Raw genomic sequence first — 25,867 nt, forward strand, 5'->3', positions numbered from 1 at the left:
GTATGTATGTATGTATGTATGTATATATGTACGTATGTACTTACTTATTTACTTACTTACATGGATAGTTTGATGTAGGCACTGGGCAATAGTGTTGTTTGCTGCATAGATTCTGACAGAGTCATCAGGAAGTATTTTTACTGATGGTGTGGAAATGATTTGTTGTATGCCATAGTCATAGCCTTCTTAGCAAGGAGTGAGAATGAGTTAACATGTTTTCTGAATAATCAAAGTCTCGAGCAGCATGAACTACAGAATAGGTGCATCCTGTAACAGGTTTGTTTTTAATTTGTCCTTGGCCGTCCTGGACTCACTTTGTAGACCAGGCTGGTCTCGAACTCACAGCGATCCGCCTGCCTCTGCCTCCCGAGTGCTGGGGTTAAAGGTGTGCGCCATCACGCTCCGGCTATAACAGGTTTCTAATTGAGCTCCCATAAAGCACACGTTGAGTGCGGTGAGAAGCAACAGGGCACAGATAATGAGCAGAGTGGATGCAGCCCAGGGCTCCTCTCCTCCTCCTCCTCCTCCTCCTCCTCCTCCTCCTCCTCCTCCTCCTCCTCCGAGTGGCATCTGGGAGGCAAACCGCAGCAAGGTTGAGCACGTCTCCAGAAACGGGGAAGTTGGGACAAAGGCCACTGGTCGTTGTTACACTGTTTACAAAACGTGTTCCTGGTTTTGGTGCTGCAGAGCCCTGGCAGTGGCAGTGAAGGCAGGCTCTGGAAGTGTTCAGCACTGAGTTTCTAAATTCTACTTTTAAATCCAGATCTGAATTTTTCGTTGGTTCAGAAAAGAAAAAAAAAAAAGGGAAAAAAAACCCCACCTAATTTGAAATCCTGTTATAAATTCTATGAAAGCCAACTTAGAAGAGCTTAGAAATAGCTCTGAGACCCACATCTCAATATGCTGTGCTGGCTCCTGTGGTTGTTTCTGAGAGAAGAAAGGGAGCACCTGGTCTCTAACCAGGAGAAAAGCGGATTCCGGGGATCGCAGTCTCTCAGTGGGGACAGGCATCAGCACTCAGAGACCAGGACATTTAAAGCCGGTTGGGTAGATCTGTTCTTGTCATCCAAACAGCACATTTTCCAACTCAGAAATGCCAGTTCGTGTTATTTCTGTGGCTAAGAGTTGCTTAGGATCCATGACAGCTGAAGTTTTCCTATTGATTTTATGACAATGTTGTTCATAGCACTCCCAGAACTGAGAAGAGAGTCCAGTTTAGCAAAGTGATTCTTAATTTGAGCGCTGTTCCCTAATCAAAGTGCAGAAATCGAATTTCCAACCTGAGAAAGTACAAGGGGGAATTCAATTTTGAACCTGAACTTTTATTGCTAACTCAACCCCCCCCCCCAGGAGGGATGGGACCGGCTGTTTAATTTGAATACTTATGAACAACAATTGGATGCAACAACACGGAAAGAAATCATATCTTGTATTTTAAGTGCGTACTAAGGAGATAGAGAGGAGTCTCGGTTGTTAAGAGTACTTGCAGCTCTTGCACAGGACCTAAACTCGGTTCTCAGTACCCATATCAGGCAGTTTGCAACCACTTATAAGTAACTCCAGCTCTAGAGAAGTTAATGCCCTCTGCCCACAAGGGAGCACCAGTATTCACGTGTGTGTGTGTGTGTGTGTGTGTGTGTGTGTGTGTGTGTGTGTGTGATATGTAGGTCATCGTAGGTATTTAAAGTCGCTTCTAGGTTTGTGAGCAGGAGCTGTTAGTTAACACTGTGAAATGGGTAGAGACTGGGATGGAAACACCAAATGCAAATCACTTTGAAAGATCTTCAACTTGGGCCGGGGTTGTGGTGGTGCATGGCTTTAATCCCAGCACCCCGGAGGCAGAGGCAGGTGGATCGCCCAGAGTTCCAGGCCAGCCTGGTCTACAAAGTGAGTCCAGGACAGCCAAGGCTACACAGAGAAACCCTGTCTCAAAAAATAAAATAAAATGAAATGAAATTTAAAAAGATCTTCAAACTTGTATGTAGTTTGTTTGTGGCTTTTTTTTTTTTTTTTGAGACAGGCTTTCTCTATGTAGCTTTGGCTGTCCTGGACCAGGCTGACCCCACAGCAATCCACCTGCCTCTGCTTCCCGAGTGCTGGGATTAAAGGCGGGCACCACCATGGCCGGCTGTATGTAGTTCTTTTTTTTTTTTTTTTTTTTGGTTTTTCGAGACAGGGTTTCTCTGTGTAGCCTTGGCTGTCCTGGAGTCACTCTGTAGACCAAGCTGGCCTCGAACTCACATCGATCCACCTGCCTCTGCCTCCCGAGTGCTGGGATTAAAGCCGTGCGCCACCACACCCGGCGCTGTATGTAGTTCTTAAACAGCTTGATGTACACACATTCTTCCGATGTATCCATAGAGAAATACACCGGTTTCATCATTTTTTTTTTTTTAATGGTAAGGCACAGGTAAGCACACTGGTGTCAGGAGAATTCCAGTGAATCCAAAGGCCCCGGGATTTCAAACAAAAGAAAACTTGGGTCAGGAAAGGCTGTAGGTCAAGGCTGCTGGAGATGTGGACATGTAGGCTCAGACAGCACAGATGCAGGTGAAGGAGAGAGCGGTGCTGTTGGGACTGTGTGATGACAAGGGAACGGAGCAAGGGGGAGCAGTGGAAGCAGCTGGAGAGCTGGCAGGTGCCCCACAGCAGAGCACAGCTGGAAAACTGCGGCCAGGGCCGTGGCCTACAGCTAGTCCCACCCCATCACACGCATCTGCTTAGCTTGCCTTATTTGTTGCTGAAAGCCATGCAGCCTGCTACGGCCGTGTCACCTGCTGTTTGTCAGCCTGACTTATTGCCGGCAATAACTTTTCATGACGTTTCACTCACTGGGACTGGTATTTTGGGATGAAAAAACCTAGATGTGGTAAGGGGCTAGGGATGTATGTAGCTCATTTGGTAGAATGCTTTCCTAGCATGCAAGAACCCCTGCGTTTCCTACATAAACCAGACAAAGCAACATATGCCTGTACATCCCAGGACTTTGAAGATTGAGACACATGGATCAGAGGCTCACGGTGTATAGTGAGGTGGAGGCCAGCCTGGGCTACGGAGAACAGACTTGTGGGTGAGAGAAACACCCTAGACTTTGTTTCTCACCCAGACAAGGTCAAGGTAGCAGAAGGAAGAGGAGCACCCTCCCATCCCCACCCCAGCCCCCCAAGCCCCCAGCCCCCCAATCCCCACCCCCACCCAACTCCCTGCCATCTCATCCTGTCCCTCCATAGGCCACATGAGTTCTGAGAATCTGACTCCTCCCACAACACTCCTGCCTGCTCTAGGGCCTTTCACAGTCCCATTACCTCTGTGGTCAAGCTGTGCTTGATGGTTAGGTATAGGGAAAATGCGTTATATTTGTATTTATGTGTGTATGTTTGGGGAGGTTCCTAAATTCCATTCACCCATCATCTCTAGGTCCTCAATGATGCATCACCCTCCCTACAGTGTCCTTGGAAAAACGTGGAGGGAGACCCTGAAGTCATCAAGGTCTTTGATTTGTTTGGATTTTTTTTCATTGTTGTTATTTTCTATTTGTAAACGTGGTGACTATTGTTTGTCCAGAACCAGGATCCTAGGGTTGCTATCTTCATCTTCCTTTGCCCCCTCTTTTTGCACTGGGGATATGGTGGCCAAGAGTGTCTTGGGAGAAGGTAGATTGGGTAGATGCTGGCCTCATCCATCTTTTCTGTCCTCAAAATTCAGTCTCCATAGAGTTTGGTGCAGAGTGTTCACTGGGTACGTGAGAGTCCCTGTGTTCAATTGCTTGCACCACAACAAACAATAAGCAAAGTAGTCAAGGGCTTAGATGTGGCTCAGGTGTGGAGCACCTGCCCAGCCAGCATCAGGAGGCCCTGGGTTCCAGTCCCCACCTGTCACAAACCAGCATGGTGTCATGCACATATCATCTTAGCATTCAGAGGGTGGAGACAGGAAAAACATGAGTTCAAGGCCATCCTCAACCACATTGTGCTAGAGAGCAACCTTTTTACATGAGGCCCTGTCTCCAAAAAGGAAAAAAGAAAGAAAGAAGGAAGGAAAAGAAAAGAAAAAGAAAAAAGCAGGTAAATTTCTTTTTTTGTTTTTTGTTTGTTTGGTTTTTTTTTTTCCTCTCTCTCTCTCTCTCTCTCTCTCTCTCTCTCTCTCTCTCTCTGAGACAGGGTTTCTCTGTGTAACCTTGGCTGTCCTAAACTTACTTTGTAGACCAGGCTGGCCTGGAACTCACAGTGATCCGCCCGCCTCTGCCTCCCTGAGTGCTGGCGTTAAAGTTGGCACCACCACCACCCAGGCAGTTAAATTTCAGTATCAAGACTCCCGTGCATATTTACTTATGTGGAAGTGTGGGCTTGGAGGTCAGAAGATGACCTGCAAGAAGCGATTCTCCCCAACACTATGTGGGTCCCGAGCACTGAACTCAGATGGTAGGGCTGCGCAGCCGTTACCCTTTCCCACTGAGCCATCTCATTGGGAACCTGAAAGGGTCCTGGGGAGGGAAAAAGACAAACTGTCAATTTTCTGTCATGTGGAATGTAGTTTTAGATTACACGAAAGCAAAAGGGGGATCTAGTTAGCTGGAGGAAGGAGGGGAAGGAAGGGAAGGGGGTGGAGCAGGGTACCAGTGTGATACATGTAGATAGCGTATGGTATCAGTACATCATAAAGGCTTATGAAGGATGCCAGAGAGAGGTCTTTTTCAGCGTTGGTGTTTGGGAATTGAGTAGTTAAGTTTGCCCATGCCAAGACCCTTTGAATAACAGGGCCATGATCATATCTAGAGGGACAAAAGGGGATCATCTCTGAGGAGGGCAGGGTATGGGGCCAGGCCATCAGCTCTTTTCTCCACTGGCTTTGTCCCTAATGAGGGACAAACCAGAAGGCACATTCCCACTCCCTCACCCCACAAGGCCCCGCCTACTTCTCTCTGTTCAGATCTGGACTCCTGTTCTTGTTTCCATTTGCCTGGGAGGCAGGGTGGCCTAGAACTCATGATGTAGCTGAGAATAACCTTGGACTGCTGACCCTCCTCTCCCCACCTCTCAAGTGCTGGGATACAGGCATGTGCCACCATGTGTGCTTTATGCAGTGAAGGATTGAAGCAGGACCTTTACACGCTAGGCAAGCCTTCCACCAACTGAGCCCCAGACCCACTGAGTCTAGTGGTGCACACCTGCAGTCTCAGCTCTGCGGGCGATGAGGAGGCAGGTGAACCAGAAACTAAAGGTCACTCTCCCCTGTATAGTGAGTTCTAGACCAGCCTGGGAAAGATCAGACCCTATCAGAAAAAAAGGAAGAGAAAGGAGGAGGGGGAGGAAGAGAAAGAGGAGGAGGAGGTAGAGGAAGAGAAGGAAGAGGAAGAGGAGAAGGAAGAGGAGGAGGAGGAAGAGGAGGAGGAAGAAGAGGAGAAAGAGGAGGAGGAGGAGGAAGAAGAAAAGGAATAACAAATAGTCATCTTTTCTAACCCAGTTCTCCTCTGAGGCCCCTTGGAAATTTTTCAGAATTAAATCACGAACTAAAGTTTTGAAGGTTCTTCGGTTCTGAGGACAGACAGCAAAACTAGAGTCAAATGGGGCAGCGGTAAAGCAGCACAGCAGCACAGCGAAGTCAGTTTTGGATGGGCTATTTGGACAGTCTTTCCTGCCACTGCTAGGGGAGATAGCTAAGGAAGTCTGCAGCTTGACATCTAATTACAAACCCAACAGAGAGGAGACTGGGCTACTAAAAGAAAATTCATTGGTCAATGTTTATTATTGGCCTTAACAACTCAAGGAAGAAAATTAGTTAGAGAAATTATATCAGCAACGTGACCTTGCTGTGTCCCATACAATGCCCTTCCTGAGAAGGCTGAAGCTTCTCAAGGCCTAGGAGTTTGTTATTTCACACCTGGGGTCTCTGCTCAGGTTTATTTCCAGGAAGCGTAACTTAAGTGGTTTTGCATCTGGTCTTTGAAGAGCTCCCGGCCTTAAGCTGTCTGCTGGTGTTGTGAGTTGTTATTCCCTGTTCAGTGAGGAGGCTGGGCAGGCAGGGAGGGCCATCGAGTGAGGCCAAGTGGGATTCCAGCCAGTGGGACCTCCTCAGGAGTTCAGTCATTGCCACTATACGGTTATCTGTAGGTTTTATTGTGTGTTACCCATAAGTGTTACAGCACACTTGGTGGATTTTCACCATCCAAAAACATTCAGCTTGATGAGTTGCTAAATAAAATATCCGTAGCGTTGCATAAATGTTTATGCACAAAACCAAAAAGCAAGGACTGGGGCTTAGCTCAGTTGGTGAAATGCTGTTCTGGAGCGCAGGAAGACCTCTGGCTGCATCTCTGGTCCAGCCAGCGCGGGAGAGGCAGGAGCAGGAGGTCCTAAAGTTCAGGGTCATGTTTGGCTACATAGCAAGTTCAAGGTCATTCCAGAAGGAAGAATGAAAAGTGACGCTTCATCTTCGGAGGGAGAATCTTACAAACCATAAGCTAATTACAAGGTCTTGAGAATAAGGAACTTACATGTTAACTTTTTTCTTTTCTTTTCTTTTCTTTTTCAGATGGAACCTAGATACTTTATTCTGCTCCAGACCCATTTAAGAGAATCTGGCTGGTTGCTTTGGTTGGGGAGTTCAGACATCTCTAGCAAAACTAAGAAAGACCTCATTTTCCATTTGCCTGACCGTCCTGTTTTGTCAGCCCTGGGCCCTGGGAGAAGCTTGCCAGGAGGTCCAGGCGCTGGAAGAACCACGTGAGTTCATCTCAGACAATGGGTGGCACCATGGTTTTAGTGACTCACACAGTGGAGACGCACATTCTCCTGGGAAGAGCCTGGTGACGAGTGTTTGGTAACATAGCAAGGTCAACTGGAGCTCTAGCGCAACCATTTCCTTCTGGGGCTGCTCTGAGCAAAAGACAAGAAAACGATTCCAGGCTTTTTTCTTCTTCTTCTTCTTCTTCTTCTTCTTCTTCTTCTTCTTCTTCTTCTTCTTCTTCTTCTTCTTCTTCTTCTTCCTTTTAAAATTAAGTTGAGCCAGGCATGGAGGTGTGTATGCCTTTAATCCCAGCACTTGGGAAGCAGAGGCAGGTGGGTGACTGTGAGTTCGAGGCCAGCCTGGTCTACAAAGGAGTCCAAGACAACCAAGATAATGCAGAGAAACCCTGTCTTGAAAAAAAAACAAAAAAAATTAAATTAAGATGAATTAAGGAGTGATACATGTCTGTAGTCCCAGCCCTAGAGAAGATGAGGCTGGGAACATCAAGACTGAGGTAAGCCTGGGCCATACTGTGAGACTCTGTTTCAAAGAAAACAACCAGCCCAGCATGGGGCCCGCACACCTTTAATCTCAGTGCCTGGGAGGCAAAGGTGAGGAGATCTCTAAGTCCAGGACCAGCCTGGTCCACAGAAAAAAACCTTGTGTCAAACTTATAAGCAAAACCCATAGCAAAATGAAGACAGATAACCTTTTAAAAAGATGATTTAGGCGGGTGTGATGGCACATGCCTTTAGCCCCAGCCCTTGAAAGGAAGAGGCAGGCAGATGTCTGTGAGTTGAAGGCCTTCCAGATCTGCGTATTACATTCCAGGACACTCGGGACTATAGAATAGAGAAATTTAGTTAAACACACACACACACACACACACACACACACACACACGACTTAGTAAATACATACATTTATGTGTCTTCTATTCCATGGAGTCAGAGGTGATTATAAAACAACAAAAAACAGGTCATAGCAGAATGTGCATTCAAGATCAGCTTAGAATACTTATCTGTCACTTCTGTGTCATTTTTGGCGTGACAGTTGCTACATTTCTGTAATTCATCTTTTTGGGAAGATTTAGAATCAGTGTGAAATGATATCTATTTACTTCTTTATTTATTTTGTGAAATAGGCTCTCGTCTATTCCAAGCTGGCCTTGAACTCATGATCTAGCTGAGGACGGCCTTGATGTGGGAGCAAAGGTGCTGTCACTTTTAGCAGAAAGATGATATTTAGACCAAAGGCATTGTTTTGTTAGATAGCTACCAGTGCTTCTTTAAATGCCAGTCAGCCCTCCTTCCTCCAGTGCTTTATGTAGGAATGTCTCTAAACACTGGCACAAGTGAGTAGGCACACATCAAGTACCCAAGAGGTAGAGGAGGGCGGGCCCTCCAGAGTCCTCAGATAAGGTGCCAGGTGAGAAAACTAAGGGTGGATCAAAGCAACAACAGCATTAAAAGTCTATGATTTCATTTCACAAAAAAATCGGTGTTCAGTTTCCTGGTTGATATATCATTACTGATGTTTTGTAGGCTTGAGGCTCAATCCCAGTGACTTACCAGCATCAAACAGACCCTCTGCCAGGGAGTCTCATCCTTAGCCTTCTAAGCTATGTTAAAAAAATAAATGAAAAAATATATATATATAAGACCTTAAGATTTTCATTTAGCTGGGCATGGTGACATATGCCTGTAATCACAGCACTTGAGAGGCAGAGGCAGGTGGGTCACTGTGAGTTCTAGGACAGCCTGGTCTACAAAGTGAGTCCAGGACAGCCAAAGCTACAGAGAAACTCTGTCTCGAAAAACCAAAAAATTTTAAAATAATAATAATAATAATAATAATAATAATAATAATAATAATAATAATAATTTCATGTTATGTCCAGGAGCTATTTTCAGGAACTCTGTGTTACAACCTGTGACCAAAAGTCAAGCAGTAGTTTTCCTAACATGTGTGCCTTTGATCTAAGAAACTGAAACTAACTGTGTGAGTATTTGCCTTGTCTGGGACTTTATGACAGCATCGTATTTGATATTATCATGAAAGAGCATTTGATGGTCTTTTAAGCTTCAGTATTTATTACTCTAAAATAAATTATTTTACTCCGTGTAAAGTGTTTTTAGAATTAAAAAAATTTTTTTTTATGTGTTTAGGTCTCTTGTCTGCACAATATGACTGTGTGCCATGTGCATGCTTGGTGCCCACGGAGGTCAGAAAAGAGCATTGGATGCCCTGGGACTTCAGTTACAGACAGGTGTGAGCTGCCATGTGGGTATTGGGAATTGAACCTGGGTCTTCTGAAAGAACAGCCAGTGGTCTTAATTTAATTGGCTGGGCCATCTCTCCAGCCCCGAGTGTTGTCTTTAATGTATATATTATTTTTGTGATGTCATTTATTACAAGATAAAGTATGTAATGACAAGTCTTTTGCTCCCCCTCCCCCCCCAATTTCATTATTTCAAGGGAGGCACAATGGAGAATTTTCACTCAAGGGGAAAAAGTATCTTGAGCTTGTTTTTTAAGCAAAAAACGTTTATTTAGAGATTGCCTCCAATAGGTGGGATTTATGGTGGGTCTTATTTCAAAGCTGATTATTCTCTGAGAGAAGCAGGGTGATATTAGGATTTCAAAGACAGTTGTGCTGTTTAAGAGGTTTGCTCATGCCTCGATCTTAGGTTGTCAGCAATATGGCAAAAAAAAAAAAAAAAAAAAAGGGAAAAAGCGAAAAAGAAAGACACAGAACAAACATAAAAACAGCATCTGCTTCAAACATCAAGCTTTGTGGTTTGAAAAGTATCTTTTAAGACTTTATCAATATCCAAAATATAAACAAGCCAAGGGCATCCTTTTCATTCTTAAAACAAACAAACAAACAAAACAAAAACAAAACCATTAACTGTGATACACATCTCAGTGAGGTAAGTTTTAACATATTTTTTCCTATTTTTTTCCTCCTCCATTCAGTAAGCAGGATAAGCCTTTAGAGTACCCAGTCACCGTGGTAACTGCCAAAAAAATTCTCCTGAAGTTTGAAGAGGTCAGCTCATGGGGTCGACAACTCTGCCCTCTCCCTGAGCCCAAGCCATGCTGGCCCTGTGGTTGGAGTGTCAGGCCAGATCTGACCGTGGGAGGTGGTCCATTCCGGCTCTGATAGAAATTTTTTGAGTCAGTTCATGGCCTAGACTCTCCAGGTGGCCTCCAAAATCAATTCTGACCTCCTGACCCTGTCTCACAGAGGCATAGCATGCACCCTAAGTAAGGATTTAGCCAGAGACGACAGCATTTGCTGAGCGTTATGGGGACAGTATAAACACTTTACAAGGCCAGTGAGGCCCTGTCAGCCCCAGAAATCGTTAAAACTCTTGGAGCAAAGCGAAGAGCTCCACTTTCCAGAGTTAGAGTGTTTTCAGATTCCTTACCTGTCTAAAATCAGTTCTATGTAAATAATAAACCAAACACTGTTACTCTTCTATATACTTTGCTGCAAATATGCAAATAAGATAGGCAGAGCTGCAACAATCTAGACAGCATGGTTATCCTGTGGCAAAAAAAAAAAAAAAAAAAGAAAGAAAGAAAAAAAGAAAGAAAGCTATCACAATTCATTAATAAACAAAGAACCTGTAGCATTGTTAAGTAGTAAAGTATATGCCTGTTTTGAAACTTCCTACAGGGGGATTTTTGACACCTTCTCAGGACAAATCCAGACAGTGGGGAATCCGTCCCTTGCTACTTTGTAAAGCAAATGACTAATAGCCTCCACTTAGATACAAAGTAGATAAAATTTGTAAATAAGGAAAGTAACATCACACAGAGCTAAGAAAGAAAAGAAAAGAAAGAAAGAAAAGAAATGACAAACTGTCTCCCAGCAGAGTTACATGTAGTCAACAGTTTAAGCCAGCTAAAGCCTGGGGGTGACAGACTGCTGAGTATAAACCCCTTGTGATTCTGCCCCCCCTCCCCCCCTTGGGCGCATGCACACCCACACCCACACACCTTTTTCAGAACGTACCACTCAAGTTTCACTTTTCCTGGGAGAGCAGTGGCCTGGGCCACTCTCTGGAAGAGGCACAGAAGGGCTCCGCCTGACCCTCCCCCCAACTCCCCCCCCAACCCCCCTTCCCCCCCCCACCCCCGCTGAGCTTCCCCCTCATCCTCCTTTGCAATTGCAAAGGCCCTTCCCCTCCTAGGAAGCAGCTGCCACACCTTTCCTCCTGACTCTTGGGAAAAGTCCATTCTAAGTAAGGCTGACTATCCTTTGGGGGTGCAGACTGGGAGGGGGTGCTCTACACACACACACACACACACACACACACACACACACACACACACACACACACACACACACACACGTTCACACGTTTCCTGCTCCAAGACTTGGGACTTACTTGGCTTCTCACTCCATTAAATCCCTATTATAAAACTTATCTCCACAAAGCCTATTATAGTATTCTGAGAACAAACTGGACCATGAATAATTTAGTTGGAAGTGTAGATTATTTTCTCCTCGAGAAAAGTTAGACGTGACAACAGCTTAACTTAGAGAACGGCGATTAATCTTAAATAGATGGACTCGGAGCTTAATAAAGAGCGCGTTCCCTGTTCCCTCTTTGCACTCATGACACATTTCTTTGTCTTAAGCATGTCCCAGTGATGCCACTGTCCCCGAGCGCAGGATAGGTCTAACAGGATGATGTCCTTCTACTGTGGACCTGTAGACAGATAGGTCAAGGGGTTACCTGTACTCAAATGTGGGGTGAAATGATAGGAATAAGAGCTTACAAAAGCTAATTTCCCAATTAAACACACCCATTATTTACTTTTTTTATGGGGTCCAGGTGCTAAATATGAATTATAAGCAGCTTCACACACCTGCCCCCAGGCTGCCTAGCAACCTATGACATCATCACAGACCAACCACCACCAGGTGTGTGCTCCTGCCTAGGATGTAAAGAGAGCAAATCCACCTCAGCTCTCTCTCTCTCTTGTGCTCTTACCCTCTTGTTCTCTCTTGCTGTCTCTGTCTCTGTCTCTCTGTTTGTTTCTCTGGGGTGCTCCGCCCTGTTTCCTACTTTCCCACACTTCTTTTTGTTTGTTTGTTTGTTTGTTTTGAGTCATAGTTACTCTGTGTAGCCTTTGCTGTCCTGGACTCACTTTGTAGACCAGGCTGTCCTTGAACTCACAGAGATCCGCCTGCCTCTGCCTCCCGAGTGCTGGGGTTAAAGGCGTGCGCCACCAGCCCCACCTGGCTTCTCCCACACTTCTACACTACATTTTTCCATATCATGTCTGTTGCCTGGCATCTTATTTTTCATAGTTAATACTAGGTATGGTAGTGTACTCCGTGAATCCCAGCACTCTGGAGGTGGAGGGCAGGCAGATCTCTGTGAGTTCGAGGCAAGGCTCATCTATTCAGTGAGCTCCAGAGCAGGCGAGTTACATAGCAAAGCCCTGTCTCAAGACAAAACAAAAGTTTATTGTTGCTTGTTTTTATGGAATGTACTATAACTTACAGAATACTTTTTTTCCATTCATATTAAAGGTAGCTGTGTTTGGGCAAACTCATGCCGTGGAGCATAGCAAAGTTAGAGAACAATTTAGCCGTGCATGGAGGCACACGCCTTTAATCCCAGCACTCGGGAGGCAGAGGTAGGTGGATCTCCGTGAGTTTGAGGCCAGCCTGGTCTACAAAGCAAGTCCAGAACAGCCAAGGCTACACAGAGAAACCCTGTCTGGTAAAAAACCAAAACCAAAAAGAAGAAAAGAAAGAGGAGAGAGAGAGAGAGAGAGAGAGAGAGAGAGAGAGAGAACAACTTGTAGGAACTGTTTCCCAGAAATTGAATTTAGATTGCTAGACTTAGGAGCAATCACCTTTACTTACAGAGCCATCTTGCTGGCTCTGGAATACCTTTTGACTTCTAGTTTTGTTTGAGCCCTAAAGTGACACTAGGAAGACCCCAACATGAATCTTGTCTTATGATAGCAAGTTGTCTTAACTAGGGCATCATCATCATCATTAATATCATCATCATCATCATTAATTTTTATTGTTATTTTTAGACAGAGTCTCATGTAGTCCAGGTTGGCTTTGAACTCACAAAAGATGACCTTGGACTCCCAATCCTTTGCCTTTACTTCTCAAGCTTTGGGATACTGGCATTTGTCACCACACCTGCTTTTTGCAGTGCTAGAACCAGGGCTTCTGTGCACATGTCAAACAGGTACACTGTCAGCTGAGCACCAGACCCCCAGCATAGATTATAGAGTTCGAGTGGTTAACACACAAAAACATTTATATAGTTGAGTTTCAGGCCAGGGAGTGATATACAGTGAGAGGGTATTTTAATCAGTTAATCAATAAAAATATTTAATTAGAAATCATGTACAACCCTGGGCAGTGGTAGCACATGCCTTTACTCCTAGCACTGGGGAGGCAGAGGCAGATAGATCTCTGAGTTCAAGGCCAACCTGGTCTACAGAATGAGTTCCAGGATGGCCAGAGCTACACAGAGAAACCCTGTCTTGAAAAAGGAAAAAAAAAAAAAAAGAAAAGAAAAAAGAAGGGGGGCAAGAAATTATGTACAATAGTAAACATAATTGGCAAATTTCACTGAAAGAAGTCTTTTTTTTTTTCTTGGTTTTTCGAAACAAGGCTTCTCTGTGTAGCCTTGGCTGTCCTGGACTCACTTTGTAGACCAGACTGGCCTTGAACTCATAGAGATCTGCCTGCCTCTACCTCCCAAGTGCTGGGATTAAAGGTGTGTGCCACCACTGCCTGGCACACACACACAAAAAAATTTAAGCACAGGGTTTCCCTATGTACTCCCCAGGGCCACCTTTATTAATTCCTTTTCTTTGCTGGGACTTACCAGTGTGCATCCCCCAACAGAATCTTTATTTAATTATGCCCGCTCCCCTCCTCCTCTCTTCTCTTTCTCTTATGTCATCTCTCCTTTCTTCTTTACCATCTGCTCTCCCAACTTTTTTTTTTTTAAGTCTAGAAGATATAAAAACTTTACTACTCTTGAATGCAAAACGTTGATCCTTCCGTCTGTTTCACGGGCTTCTGGTTTAATTAGGGGCTGCAAACCAAACCCAGAGCTTCATTCCTGACAGGTCAGCACCCTACCCACTAAGCCGTGCCCAGTCCTTTAGTTTTTATGGACTATTATCTTTTAATATCTTAGCAAGATTGAAGAAAGAAAACCATTTATTACATTTTTTTATTCCTTGCTTTTTCAAAAATTTGCAGTGCCCTATGTGATGACCTGTGCCTTTAATCCAGCCCTTGGGACATAGTAGGGGTTTAGGGTCAGCCTGCTCTACAGATGGTCAATTTCAGGACAACCTGAGCTATATAGTAGACCCTGTCTAAATAAATCAAATAAAAGAGGGATGCTCCTGCTTGCAAAATGCTACAGGGGTCATAGGTTTTGTTTGCTTGTGTTAATTTAGCTCTTTCTTTTTTTCTTTTCTTTCCTTCTTTATTTTGTTTTTGTTTTTGTTTTTTTGTTTTTGTTTTTGTTTTTTGTTTTGTTTTGTTTTGTTTTGTTTGAGTCAGGGTTTCTCTGTGTAGCCGTGGCTGTCCTGGACTCAATTTGTAGACCAGGTTGGCTTTGAACTCACAGCAATCCACCAGCCTCTGCCTCCCAAATGCTGGGATTAAAGTTGGTGTGCTCTTCCCTGGAGGACCATGTCTCCCTCTCCAAGCTTTCTCTGGGTGCGTATATGTCTTTGTGTAGGGTTGGGGCCAGCCAGCCAGTACACAGTGAGACCATGTCTCAAATAAGTAAGTAATAAGACTTTATTACACATATGCTCATGCTCTGCAGTCTTTCAGGGGGACTGTCGAACAGAGAACTCATGATACAGAGAGGTCAATTTCATTCTTTGCTGTTGGTCTTATCATTTTGGGACTTTGCTCTTGTTTTTACCGTTCGTATCTTTGAAGGCTGCATGTGTGGCATCTTTCCTTTTAACTGTAATACTGCCTCCTCCCCTTGTCCCGTGCCCTGGAAATAGAAGCTGCATGCTTTGAGCTCTCACAGTTTTGTCACCTGACTGAAAGGTGCCTGTAAAGGTCTCATAGGTACCAGATTGGACTTGAATACACCATACAGCCAAAGTTGGCCTTGAATTCAACTCATGGTTCTTCTGCCTCCACCTCCTGAATACTAGAATTATAGACAGGGACTGCAATGTCCAGCTGTCACCCTGTGGTTCTTTAAATGTATTTTATTATTATTGTGTGTGATGTGTATGTGGAGGTCAGAGGACAACTTTGTGTCCACTGCAGGACAGAAAAAGCTGCTGCTGCTTCTTCTTCTTCTTCTTCTTCTTCTTCTTCTTCTTCTTCTTCTTCTTCTTCTTTTCTTCTTCTTCCTCCTCCTCCTCCTCCTCCTTCTCCTTCTTCTTCTTTCTCTTTCTTTTTTTTTCCTCCCAGAAGGGGGTTTCTCTGTGTAATACCCCTGGCTGTTCTGGACTCACTTTGTAGACCAGGCTGGCCTCCAACTCACAAAGATCCCCCTGCCTCTGCCTCCCTGAATGCTAGGATTACAGGCGAGCACCACCGCACCCAACTCCCTGCACCTCTTATAGACAGGAAAAAATTTGGGTTGAAGGTTTTGTGCCTGGGTTGGTGTCGCCATCTCTCCATGAGAAGTCTAGAAGCCTGGTTACAGGAGGTGGCCATTTCGTGTTCTGTGTTTCTCCCCCCTCCCCGACCCTGCCCCAGTGCTAAGAGTCTTAGTTAGGGTCACCCTCATAGATTCCTGAGAGTTCCCACTGCCCTAGATTTCTAGCTTGTCCCAGGGATAGCACGCCCATCCACCCACTGATTCAAATTCTCTCTCCCCCACCAAACTTTTACGTTTGAACCCCTCCTTCCTTTTCCCCACCCCCCTCCCATCCAGTTCCTTCCCAGGAATCCATGTTTCTAACCAGTAACACCTGGAATTCAGGGCCCAGGAAGTCATTGTCTACATATCTTTATTGGTGGTGTCAGAACTTGTCAGTCACAGAGAAAATACGGAGAAAAGCTAAAAAAAAAAAGTGTCTGCCTGCTTTCTGTTTATTTGTGACAGGGTCGCAGTGAGCTAAGGCTGGCCTTGAACTCGAAACCAGCTTTGGACCTGCGCCCCTCCTCCCTCCTCCCTCCTCCCTCCTCCCTCCTCCCTCCTCCCTCCTCTTCCTGAGTGCTGTGCTCCCAGGAGTATGCTACCATGCCCACCTCTCGAAAGGATTCTTATTCTCAGCTAGATCATCCAGTGACTGTAGTGAGATTTCCTCTTTGTCAAACAGGATCTGCCTGTTCTATTTGTTGGGAGGTAAGAGATGTCTGTCTGGAATTTGGGGAAAGCCTGGGAGATGCAGGTCCTGCTAATTCACTGACAGGAGAGAGATGCTTCCTGTGGACACGTGGAGAAGGCACTGCGGTGCCAACACACAGCATGGTGGGAAACATGAGGCTCCGTGGATTTTATTCTTGGCTATGTGTGGTGATGCACACATTCAGGAGGCAGAAGCAGGCAGATCTCTGTGGGTTCCAGGGCTGCCTAAGAGAACCTGCCAAATAAATGAACACACAGACACACACACACACACACACACTTCTTGGGTATGACTAACTCAGTGCACTCTCAGTCTCATATGCTCTCTGCTTCAGAGTCATGGCAACACTAAGAGACTGGCATGGAGCTTGTCCATTAAAACAGTTCCATGCCTTCAGCAATTAAACTGCTAATTCCAATCAGTTTCACTACCAATGGCGTATAAATCACATATGGCCAATCCCAGCACTTGGGAGGCAGAGGCAGGAGGATCTCTCTGAGTTCAAGGCCAGCCCGGCCTACAAAGCAAGTCCAGGACAGCCAAGGCTACCCAGAGAAACCCTGTCTTAAAAAAAACAAAAAGGAGCCAGGCATAGTGGCACACGCCTGTAATCTCAGCACTTGGGAGGCAGAGGCAGATGGATCTTTGTGAGTTCAAAGCCAGCCTGGTCTAGAAAGTGAGTCCAGAATAGCCAAGGCTACACAGAGAAACCTTGTTTCATAAAACAAACAAACAAAAAATATTGCATGTGGCCTGCAGTCTCAACAAAAGATAGTTCTGTGCTGCCCGCCCCCATACATACACACACACACACACACACACACACACACACACACACACACACACACACACACACCAGGGTATGTGCCCCTCGGCCTCTACTACACACCACTTTTGCGCTCTCATCATGTTGACTAAGTGAACAGCCTTTGTTTTCAGATCTCACTAAGGGGAATCTCAGCTTCCAGGTGAGCTTCTCCATAGAGCCAGCTAGCCTTCCACAAGCCCCTCTGCATGCTCCTGTTTCTAGAAGAGCCGTGACAGTGGCAGAGGGTCGTCTTAAAGTGTGTCTGTTGTAAGACAGGGCCCTGTTTGGCCAGTGGCAGAGGCCTGTGATACCCGCCACCTGTCAGCTGCAGCATCTCATTGCAGGAGCCAAAACGTGGTGTCGCATGCTGAGCGGGCTGCCCACTCCTGTGTTCCTTCTGAAGATGACTGGGACCCTGTCTGTATGACAGTGTAACTGTCAACCCTGAAGACTTACCTGTTGCATGGAGTACTTAGGTTATAGGCAAGAAGACAAGTGTCGTTATGAGAAACATAGACGTGCTGTGACATCCTTGGCTTGGCAAACAAAACTGAGGTGATTTTGTCCTTGGAAGCTGAGTTGGGATATATTAAGCTGTTTCAATACAGAGTTAAGAGATTTTTTTGTTGTTGTTGTTCTTAAACTCATACTTTATTCTAACTTAGATATGGAGATTTGTAGGCCTGTTTTCCTACCCGTGAGTGGGGTGCTTTTATCTTTTCATCACTGTCTTCTCTATTGATGGTTGCTGAGGTGGAGAGGGACTTTTGTTTCAGGGGAGATTTTTTTTTTTAAATTACATTTATTTGGGGCAGTGCCACTGCACATGCGGAAGTCAGAGAACAGCTTTGTTCTCTTCTTCCTCCACTGGGTCCCAGGGATGGCAATCAACTAGACAGCCTTGGCAGCAATTGTCTTTACCCACTGAGAGACACCTCACTAGCCTGAGACCTCTCTCTCTCCCTGTCTCTTTCCTCTACCGCCCCCCCCAGCTGAAAAACTCGTTTCATACGATATATTCTAGTCACACTTTTTTCCTTCCCTAACTTCCCCCAGACCTTCTTTTCCACATCTTCAACAGCCCAATTCCACACTCGTTCTCTCTCTTTCCTTAAAAATACAACCAAGGAAACAAAAACTCAAACAAAACAAAACAAAAACTCAAGAAATTCACACATACACAACACAAAATCTACAAAAATAGGAACCAAAATATACAAGCAAAAGACCAATAAGAAAAAAAAAGTATACAAAAACACCATTGAGGTAATTTTGTGTTGGCCAAGTACTGCTGGGCTTGAGGCCTGCCCTAAGGTATGGCTTATTCACCTAGGGAGACTCCATTGTAGAAAACTAATTTTTCCTTTGCAAATAGCTGTCAAGTGCAGATAGCCTTGTGAGTCGGGGTAGGAGCCTATGTCCACATCTGCCTCTCAGCATTAGGACCACTCCAGCTTGACCCTGTGCAGGCCCTGTGCATGCTGCCAGTCCCTGGGAGTTCATTTGTACATCAGTCCTGTTGGGTCTGGAAGACACTGTTTCCTCAGAGTCATCCCTGTAGTAGATGTAAAGATGTGTTTGCTTTGATCCCAAGTGTGGGATGGGGAACAGACTTGTGAGAGAGCAGGTGATGTTTATCCACTTGGAGGTTGAACCACCTTATGTGGGGGCTTGGTTTTTGCCAACTGAAACACATCTTAGTACAGACTCTGAGAGGATATATGTATGTTTATATATGTATGTGTGTGTGTGTGTGTGTATGTATGTATGTATGTATGTATGTATGTGTGTATGTATATATGAGCCCACAACAGGAGGCTGGTGCTTTTTGGGTCTTGATATTGTTTGGCTGTACATCACTCCACTTCAAGACGCTCATAGAAAGACTGCTCCTTCCAGCTGCTCTTCCAGGTTCCAGCAGCAACTTTGGTGGAATTGCTGGTCTGCTGAAATCCTGCTGACTATGCCAGGAGAATCGCTCTCAGGACCTGATTTCAAAAAGGTCTACTTCTCAAGCCGAGCAAGCAGTCTACCAATTGCATTGCATGGCAAGGCATCTTTATGAATATTTTTGTGTGTATCTAAAATATATATACTAGGGCCAGGTGTGGTGATGCACGCCTTTAATCCCAGCAATCGGGAGGCAGAGGCAGGCTGATCACTGTGAGTTCAAGACCAGCCTGGTCTATGAAGAGAGTCCAGACCAACCAAGGCTACACAGAGAAACCCTGTCTCAAAAAACAAAAACAAACAAACAAAAACCAACCAACCAAACAAATGAAGAAGAGAAGAAAGGAAGGAAAGGAGGGAGTAAGGGAGAAAGAGAGGGAGAGAGAGGGAGAGTGAGAAAGAAAGAAAGGCCAGGTAATGCAGTACAGCAGTAATCCTAACTGTGCAGGAGGCTGAGGTAGGAGGCATTTAGCAAAGTAACTTAGCAAGCTCATGTCTCAGAATAAGTATGTGAAAGGCTGAGGGTACGGGTGAGTGGGAGAGTGCTCGCCTAGTGTACAGCAAGGTTCAATGTCCAGTACTGGAAAAGAAGAAAAGAAGAAAAGGAAACCTGGGCAAAAACCAAGCCGACTCAGTTTTCTGCTGCAGATTATTCTGGCCTGTGTGTTTTAGCAGATGTCCTTTAAAGTCCCCTTGTAAGACCAGTACTGTGACATGTTGGGAAACATACATAATGTAAGGTTATCAGTGGAAAGAGGGAACTAACTGTCCAGCCAAACGTGGTGGCACATGCCTTTAATCTGAACACTCGGGAGGCAGAGGCAGGATGATCTCTGTGAGTTCGAGGCCAGCCTGGTCTACAGAATGAATCCAGAGCAGCCAAGACTACACAGAGAAGCCCTGTCTCAAAGCCCTGTCTGGCACACTCCCCCCCATCAAAAAGGCAAGTGAGTAAGCTATGGAGAGCAAGCCAGTAAGCAGCATTACTCCATGCCTTCAACTTCAGCTCCTGCCTCCAGGTTCCTGCACTGAACTCCTGCCCACTGCCCTATTGATGGACTGTAAGCTGTAAGACGGAATAAACTCTTTCCTCCAAAGTTGCTTTTGATCATGATGTTTACCATAGCAACATAAATCATGTATATGCTTTGTTATTAAACAGCTGGGGGAAAAGACTGCAGCATCTCTGCCAATGACTCTTCTACCCAACCCAAAAGCTGGGCATACTTTACCTGTGAAAAAGGAAAACATATCCAGGCAGTGGTGGCACACACCTTTAATCCCAGCACTCTTGGGAGGCAGAGGCAGGCAGATCGCTGTGAGTTCCAGGCCAGCCTGGTCTACAAAGCAAGTCCGGGATAGCCAAGGCTACACGGAGAGACCCTGTCTTGAAAAACCAAAACCAACCAAACAAAACAAAAACAAAAAAAAAAGGAAGACATTACACTTGCTGGAGGGAAGAACAAAGGACTCTCTGTCTAACTTTCGTTTGCAGAGCAGGCCCAGCCTCATAAAAAAGCACACTGGAGTTTGTTCACAACTGCTTAACAAGAAGCTGAAAAGATGCTGCTCCTTCGGTCACAGTTTCTCTTGACAACCAGAGCAGGTGTGTGACATTGTGACATCTACTCTATACTTGTCTGTCATCAGCCCTCCCAGGTCTTCCAACAGGGAATGGAAAACTATATTTCTGGCTGTGTTTTATTTACTACTCAGAGCTAGGGGTCAGGTGATGCTCTGGCAGACAGAGGCAAGCCGGTCATTTGGGGGGTTCTTGCAGGTGACAAGCCAGTAATTTTGGGGGTGCTTGCAGGTATCCAAAAAGCAAAGGATTCTTGGAAGGCCATTTGTGCTTCTAAAACCTGTGGCAGTTTTGTCTGCTTGTTTGACAGACTGACATGGGGCATCTGAGATCCATGCACACTGTTTCCAAACGTGTTTTGAACTGGAATTTTCTAGAAACTGCTTGGTCTGAATTACTCTGGATTTTCTCTGTCCTCCAAATGGTAACAGGGTGTTTACTTGGCCTAGCTGTTTGTTGCTTTTACAGTTCTTTTCTATAAAAAGTGTTTTACTTTCAGTGTGTATTGGTGTTTTGCCTGCATGTATGTCTGTGTAAAGTCACGCCTCGTGCCCATGGAGGCCAGAAGAGGGTGTCGGGTTCTCTGGAACAGGAGATTCGGATGGTTGAGAGTCATCTCCAGCCCTGTTTCTGTTTTGGTTGTGTGGTGTTAAGTTCTAAGGTAGGGGGACGTGCTGGAAAGGTGCCTCAGTGGTTAGGAGCACTGGCTGCTCTTGCAGAGGACTGAGGCTCACTTGTCAGAATTCACACGGGGGGCTCACAAACATCCGAAATATAAGTTTCTGGGATTGGATGCCCTCTGCTGGCTCCATGGACACCGGGAACTCATATGGGTACACATATATTCATGCAAGCAAACAATCATACACATGACATATGTAAATCTATTTTGTAAAAAGACAGTTATGCTGGGTGGTGGCGGCAGCAGCTGCAGCTCATGCCTTTAATCCCAGCACTCGGGAGGCAGAGGCAGGCGGATTGCTGTGAGTTCAAGGTCAGCCTGGTCTACAAAGCAAGTCCAGGACAGTAGAACCTATACAGAGAAACCCTGTCTCAAAAAAGAAAAAAAAAAATCCTGTTCAAAACGCAAAACAAATAAAAGAAGAATGAAAGAAAGAAATCAAGATATAGCATCTAAATAACAGTGCAATATAATAAAACTAAAAAGTAAGAGAATTCATGTTAGTCAGCAATGGAAAATAAACAGTAGAGGCAGATTACAACTTTTAAATCTTTAACATAAAAAAAAAAAACAAAAAATACCACTTTGAAGTCTTTATTCTTTGTTTTGTTTTGGTTTGGTTTGGCTTTTCAAGATAGGGTTTCTCTGTGTAGACTTGGCTGTCCTGAACTCACTTTGTAGAACAGGCTGGCCTTGAACTCACAGAGGTCCACCTGCCTCTGCCTCCAGAGTGCTGGGATTGCAGGCGTACGCCACTGCACCTGGCTTTTTTCCTTTTTCTTGTTAGTTAATGCTATTCGTTAACTCATATAGAAGCATGTTATCAGATATGTCACCACCAAGCTAAACAAATGTGTGAAGGCAACCTCTACTCTTTACTCTAGTGTTTTGTTGATTAAGTTAAATTAGAAATCCTTATTAAAATATTCCATAGTATGGAGGCCCGGTATGGTGGCACACACCTTTATGCCAGCACTTGGGAGACAGAGGCAGGTGGATTGCTATGAGTCTGAGGCCAACCTGGTCTACAAAGAGAGTTCCATGACAGCCAGGGGCTATTATTACACAGAGAAACCCTGTCTGGAAATTCCCCACCCACCCAAAAACCCAAGAACCCCACCAAAGGTAGTGTGGGATTTAGAACAGAAAACTCATGCTTCAAGTATTAACTTATTGTAACACTGCAGTTTTTTTTTTTGTTTGTTTGTTTTGTTTTTGGTGTGTGTGTCTGTTTATGGGTGTGTGTGTAAGGGTGTGTGTGACACAGGGTTTCTCTGTGTAGCCTTGGCTGTCCTGGAACTCACTCTGTAGTGGTCTCAAACTCAGAGATCCACCTGCCTCTGCCTCCTAAGTGCTGGCATTAAAGGTGGGTGCCGCTACCACCCAGCTTTTAACAATAAATTCTTAACACACACACACACACACACACACACACACACACACACACACACACACACACCACCCCTGTTTTCTAAGACTGGGTTTTTCTTGTAGTCCTGGCTGTCCTAGACTTGCCTTATAGACCAAGCTGGCCTCGAACTTACAGAGATCTGCCTGCCTGGAGCTCCTGAGCCTGGGATTAAAGGCATGTGCCACCATGCCCTACAACAATAAATTCTTAACCCCTTTTATTTTTTCTTTCTTTGTGTGTGTGAGAGAGGGGGGGTGGGGGTGGGGGCACAGGCATGGTGGCCCTGGCTGTCCTGGAATTCATAACATCGACCAGACTGCCCTGGACTCATAATGTTGACCAGACTGCCCTTGCCCCACTCTGTGCAACCCTTCAGCCTATGCGTGTTCAGGTGTGTGTCACTCCTTACTCATCCTGTCATTTTCCTAGAAAGGCTCTTTTTCACACAGCATGTCCCATTGTGCCAGCTTCTGGCCTCATCCTGTCAGGACCACACCCACCTATGGATGAGCATCCACGGGCTCTGTGAAAGGGAAAGAGAAAACAAACAGAACCCTCCAGAAACCTGGTGGCCAGCATCCGGATGCAACACACTCAGAACTTCAAACCATCACAGTACTGTGGTTCGCGCCAGAGGTCATAAAAACCCAAGTCACTTTTTAAACTGTAAGATGTCAAAATGGCTGTCCTCTTTTTGTTTGTTGGTTGGTTTTTTGTCGTTGGTTTTTTGTTTTTCAAGACAAGATTTCACTGTGCAGCCCTGGATGTCTTGGACTGGCTTTGTAGACCAGGCTGGCCTCGAACTCACTTCGATCTGCCTGCCTTTGCCTCCGGAGTGTTTGCGCGCAACCACGCCAGCGGTTTGCGTTCTTTTACAATATCACATTTACAAACAGAAAAAGAGATAGAAATATTAAAATAGCATCACATTAAGATAATCCGAAGTTTGTCTTTTGATTGGGTCGTGTGTTTTTATTTAAAAATCAAAGTCTACAGGCACGTGCTGGATGGTGTGTGCCCGTCCTCTGTGCAGGTCTGAAATTTGACTTACGCTGCAGAACTCTCAGAAACCCGGAACACCAGAACTTTCCTGGCCAAAATGCCCAAAAGAGCTCAGTAGGTCGGGCTGCCTTTCCCTGCTTTAGATAAGGCCTTCCTTTTAGGGTTGAACTATGACTTCCTCTCCCCCTGAAGGCGAGCCCTTGCTTTCTTTGGCCTGCAGAGCCCTGTGAGACATACATGCTGGTATATAACCGGCCCCTCCCATAGTGCTTTCACCGGCCTTTGATAGGCCTTAGAAGGTGATTACATAGCTTCATTTATTTCTTTGAATACTCAAGTTTCACGGTCATTAAAGTAATCACAGACTCATCTTAGTCCCCGTGTGAGGGCGATGCTTCCTTCTCTCCTTTAACCAGGACCTCTCTCTGTTCTCGTCTTCGGTCATCACCTCTCCCCTGCTCTCTAACCCCGTTCCCTTCCACCTTCAACTCTGCCATAAAAGACCTCGATAATATAAATAGCTCTTTTGGCAACGAATCGTGACGTTTATTCAGCTGATCTCCAAGCTGGGTCTTCCACTGTTCAGAGCAAGCAATAGCAAAGAGCAGCTCAGCGAGGAAGGGGTTAATCGGGTGAGTAAAGGCTATTTTTAAATCTGGCCCCTGTCTGCCAGGCTTGAAAATCCACCCCGTACTGCAGAAATCCTAAATTGCACTGCCCTGCACCCCACTGAAAGTCTTCAGTGCGCTGTTAGACCTCCTCAGCATGGGCAAGATTGGGGGTGAGCCGCTGGAGGAGGGGCGCAGGCTCGGCCTTTGTGCTGTAGGCCAGTCGCAGAGATCCTGCGGAGAAGGCACACAGAAACCCTCGAGGCCCGCAGGAACAGCCCCGCACAAAAGCGCGTTACATGCTTGCAAATCGCCGCACCGCTGTTATTTTATTTACTGCGGTCTGCGGGACAGTTGTTTTCTCTTTGCAAAATTTTTCAGCTTCATGGGCTTTTCTTCTCCTCTGCAGCCATGGTCACTTGTACCACGAGGCCACATAGAAAACTCCGTGCCCTCCCCCTCCCCCCCCCAACCCCCGCCACCCCTCTGCTCCCCCCTCCTTCCTCAAGGAAGCGGAAAGATCCTGCCAGGGAAGGAGGCCACTGGAGGATGCGATCGATGAGTGCCCGGGCTTTGCTTTCTCTTCCAAGGAGACAAGATTGGAGAGCTGTGTGTTTGAAATAATAACTTCTATCAGTCTTGTCTGTGTGGTTTGGGGCTACATTTTTCTGGCTTTATTTGATTACTTTTGTTAAAGATGATGCCTGCACTTCTCTTTGGGGACTTATTTATTGGGATAAAAAAAGGGAAAAAAAAAGGTCACATAAACTTCATGAATCAGTTTTGCACCTGTAAATGCACGAATATTCTTTCCCTGTGATTTTTTTTCCATTCTAAAATTGATACAAACATCATATCTTTCAACATATGAGTTGGAAGTTTCTTTGCTTGGAAGGTTTGGAGGAAGAAAAGCTACCAAATACAGTTATTTTAAAGCCCGAAATGGATGAGGAGGCGGGTGTGGGGGTTCGGGGTGGGGAATAGCCCGCTCAGTGGGTAAAGGAGCTTGCCACACAGGCCTAGGGGTCTGCGTTGCATCCTGGGAACAGACTTCATAGAAGAGACCCAACTTCGAGCTGGGCGTGGTGGCACCTGTAATCCCAGAGGTAGGCGGATCTCTCTGAGTTGGAGGCCAGCCTGGTCTACAAATCCAGTCCAGGACAGCCAAGGCTACATAGAGAAACTCTGTCTCGGAAAACCAAAACAGAGAGAGAGGGAGAGGGAGATGGGGGGGCGGGGCAGGGGAGGGAGAGAGAGACAGAGACAGAAACAGAGACAGAGAGACGGAGTCCCAGCTTCACAAAACCAATCCCTGACCTCCTCCTCAAGGGATCCATGGCATGTACACACACACACACACACACACACACACACACACACACACACACACAATAATACATGCATCTTAAAAATAAAATAAAATAAAATAAAATGGAAAGAAACACCTGTTTCTTTTTGCTATTCTTATGTGGGGGCTGTTGCTACAGTTTGCTTGTATTCAAGACTCTCAGAGTAGCCCTGACTGTCCTGGAACACAGAGGTCCACTTCACTCCACCTACCTCTTGAGTTATGCCTGTAATACTACTATGGCCCCAGCTGTCTGTGGTTTTTGTTGACTTGCTTGTTTGTTTGAGACAGGGTCTTACTGTGATCCGCAGGTTGGTACCCTCTCTGTACTCCAGACTAGCTTTGAATTCATGGCAATCCTCTCCAGCCTCTGCGTGGGAATCACAGGCACAGACCACCATATCCCTG

The 25,867-nt window shown here is 45.5% G+C and overlaps 1 protein-coding gene and 1 long non-coding RNA gene across 2 annotated transcripts in view; both read left to right on the forward strand.

Moving 5' to 3' along the window:
* LOC311590233 (uncharacterized protein) overlaps nt 1–9,474 on the forward strand; it is a gene marked incomplete at its 5' end in the record, with an annotated part of 618,389 nt that extends 608,915 nt beyond the window's left edge. The window contains 2 exons of the mRNA XM_084769100.1: nt 6,532–6,722; nt 8,895–9,474. The remainder of the gene's footprint in view (nt 1–6,531; nt 6,723–8,894) is intronic.
* An 8,191-nt stretch (nt 9,475–17,665) lies between these two features.
* Nucleotides 17,666–25,508, forward strand: LOC311590636. Its single transcript, XR_014776940.1, has 2 exons — nt 17,666–20,432; nt 24,006–25,508. It is a non-coding gene; the product is annotated as an uncharacterized lncRNA (long non-coding RNA).
* Nucleotides 25,509–25,867: the final 359 nt, after the last annotated feature.

This window comes from Acomys minous (genome assembly GCF_964271855.1).
Source record: "Acomys minous genome assembly, chromosome: 19".
Taxonomy (NCBI): Eukaryota; Metazoa; Chordata; class Mammalia; order Rodentia; family Muridae; genus Acomys; species Acomys minous.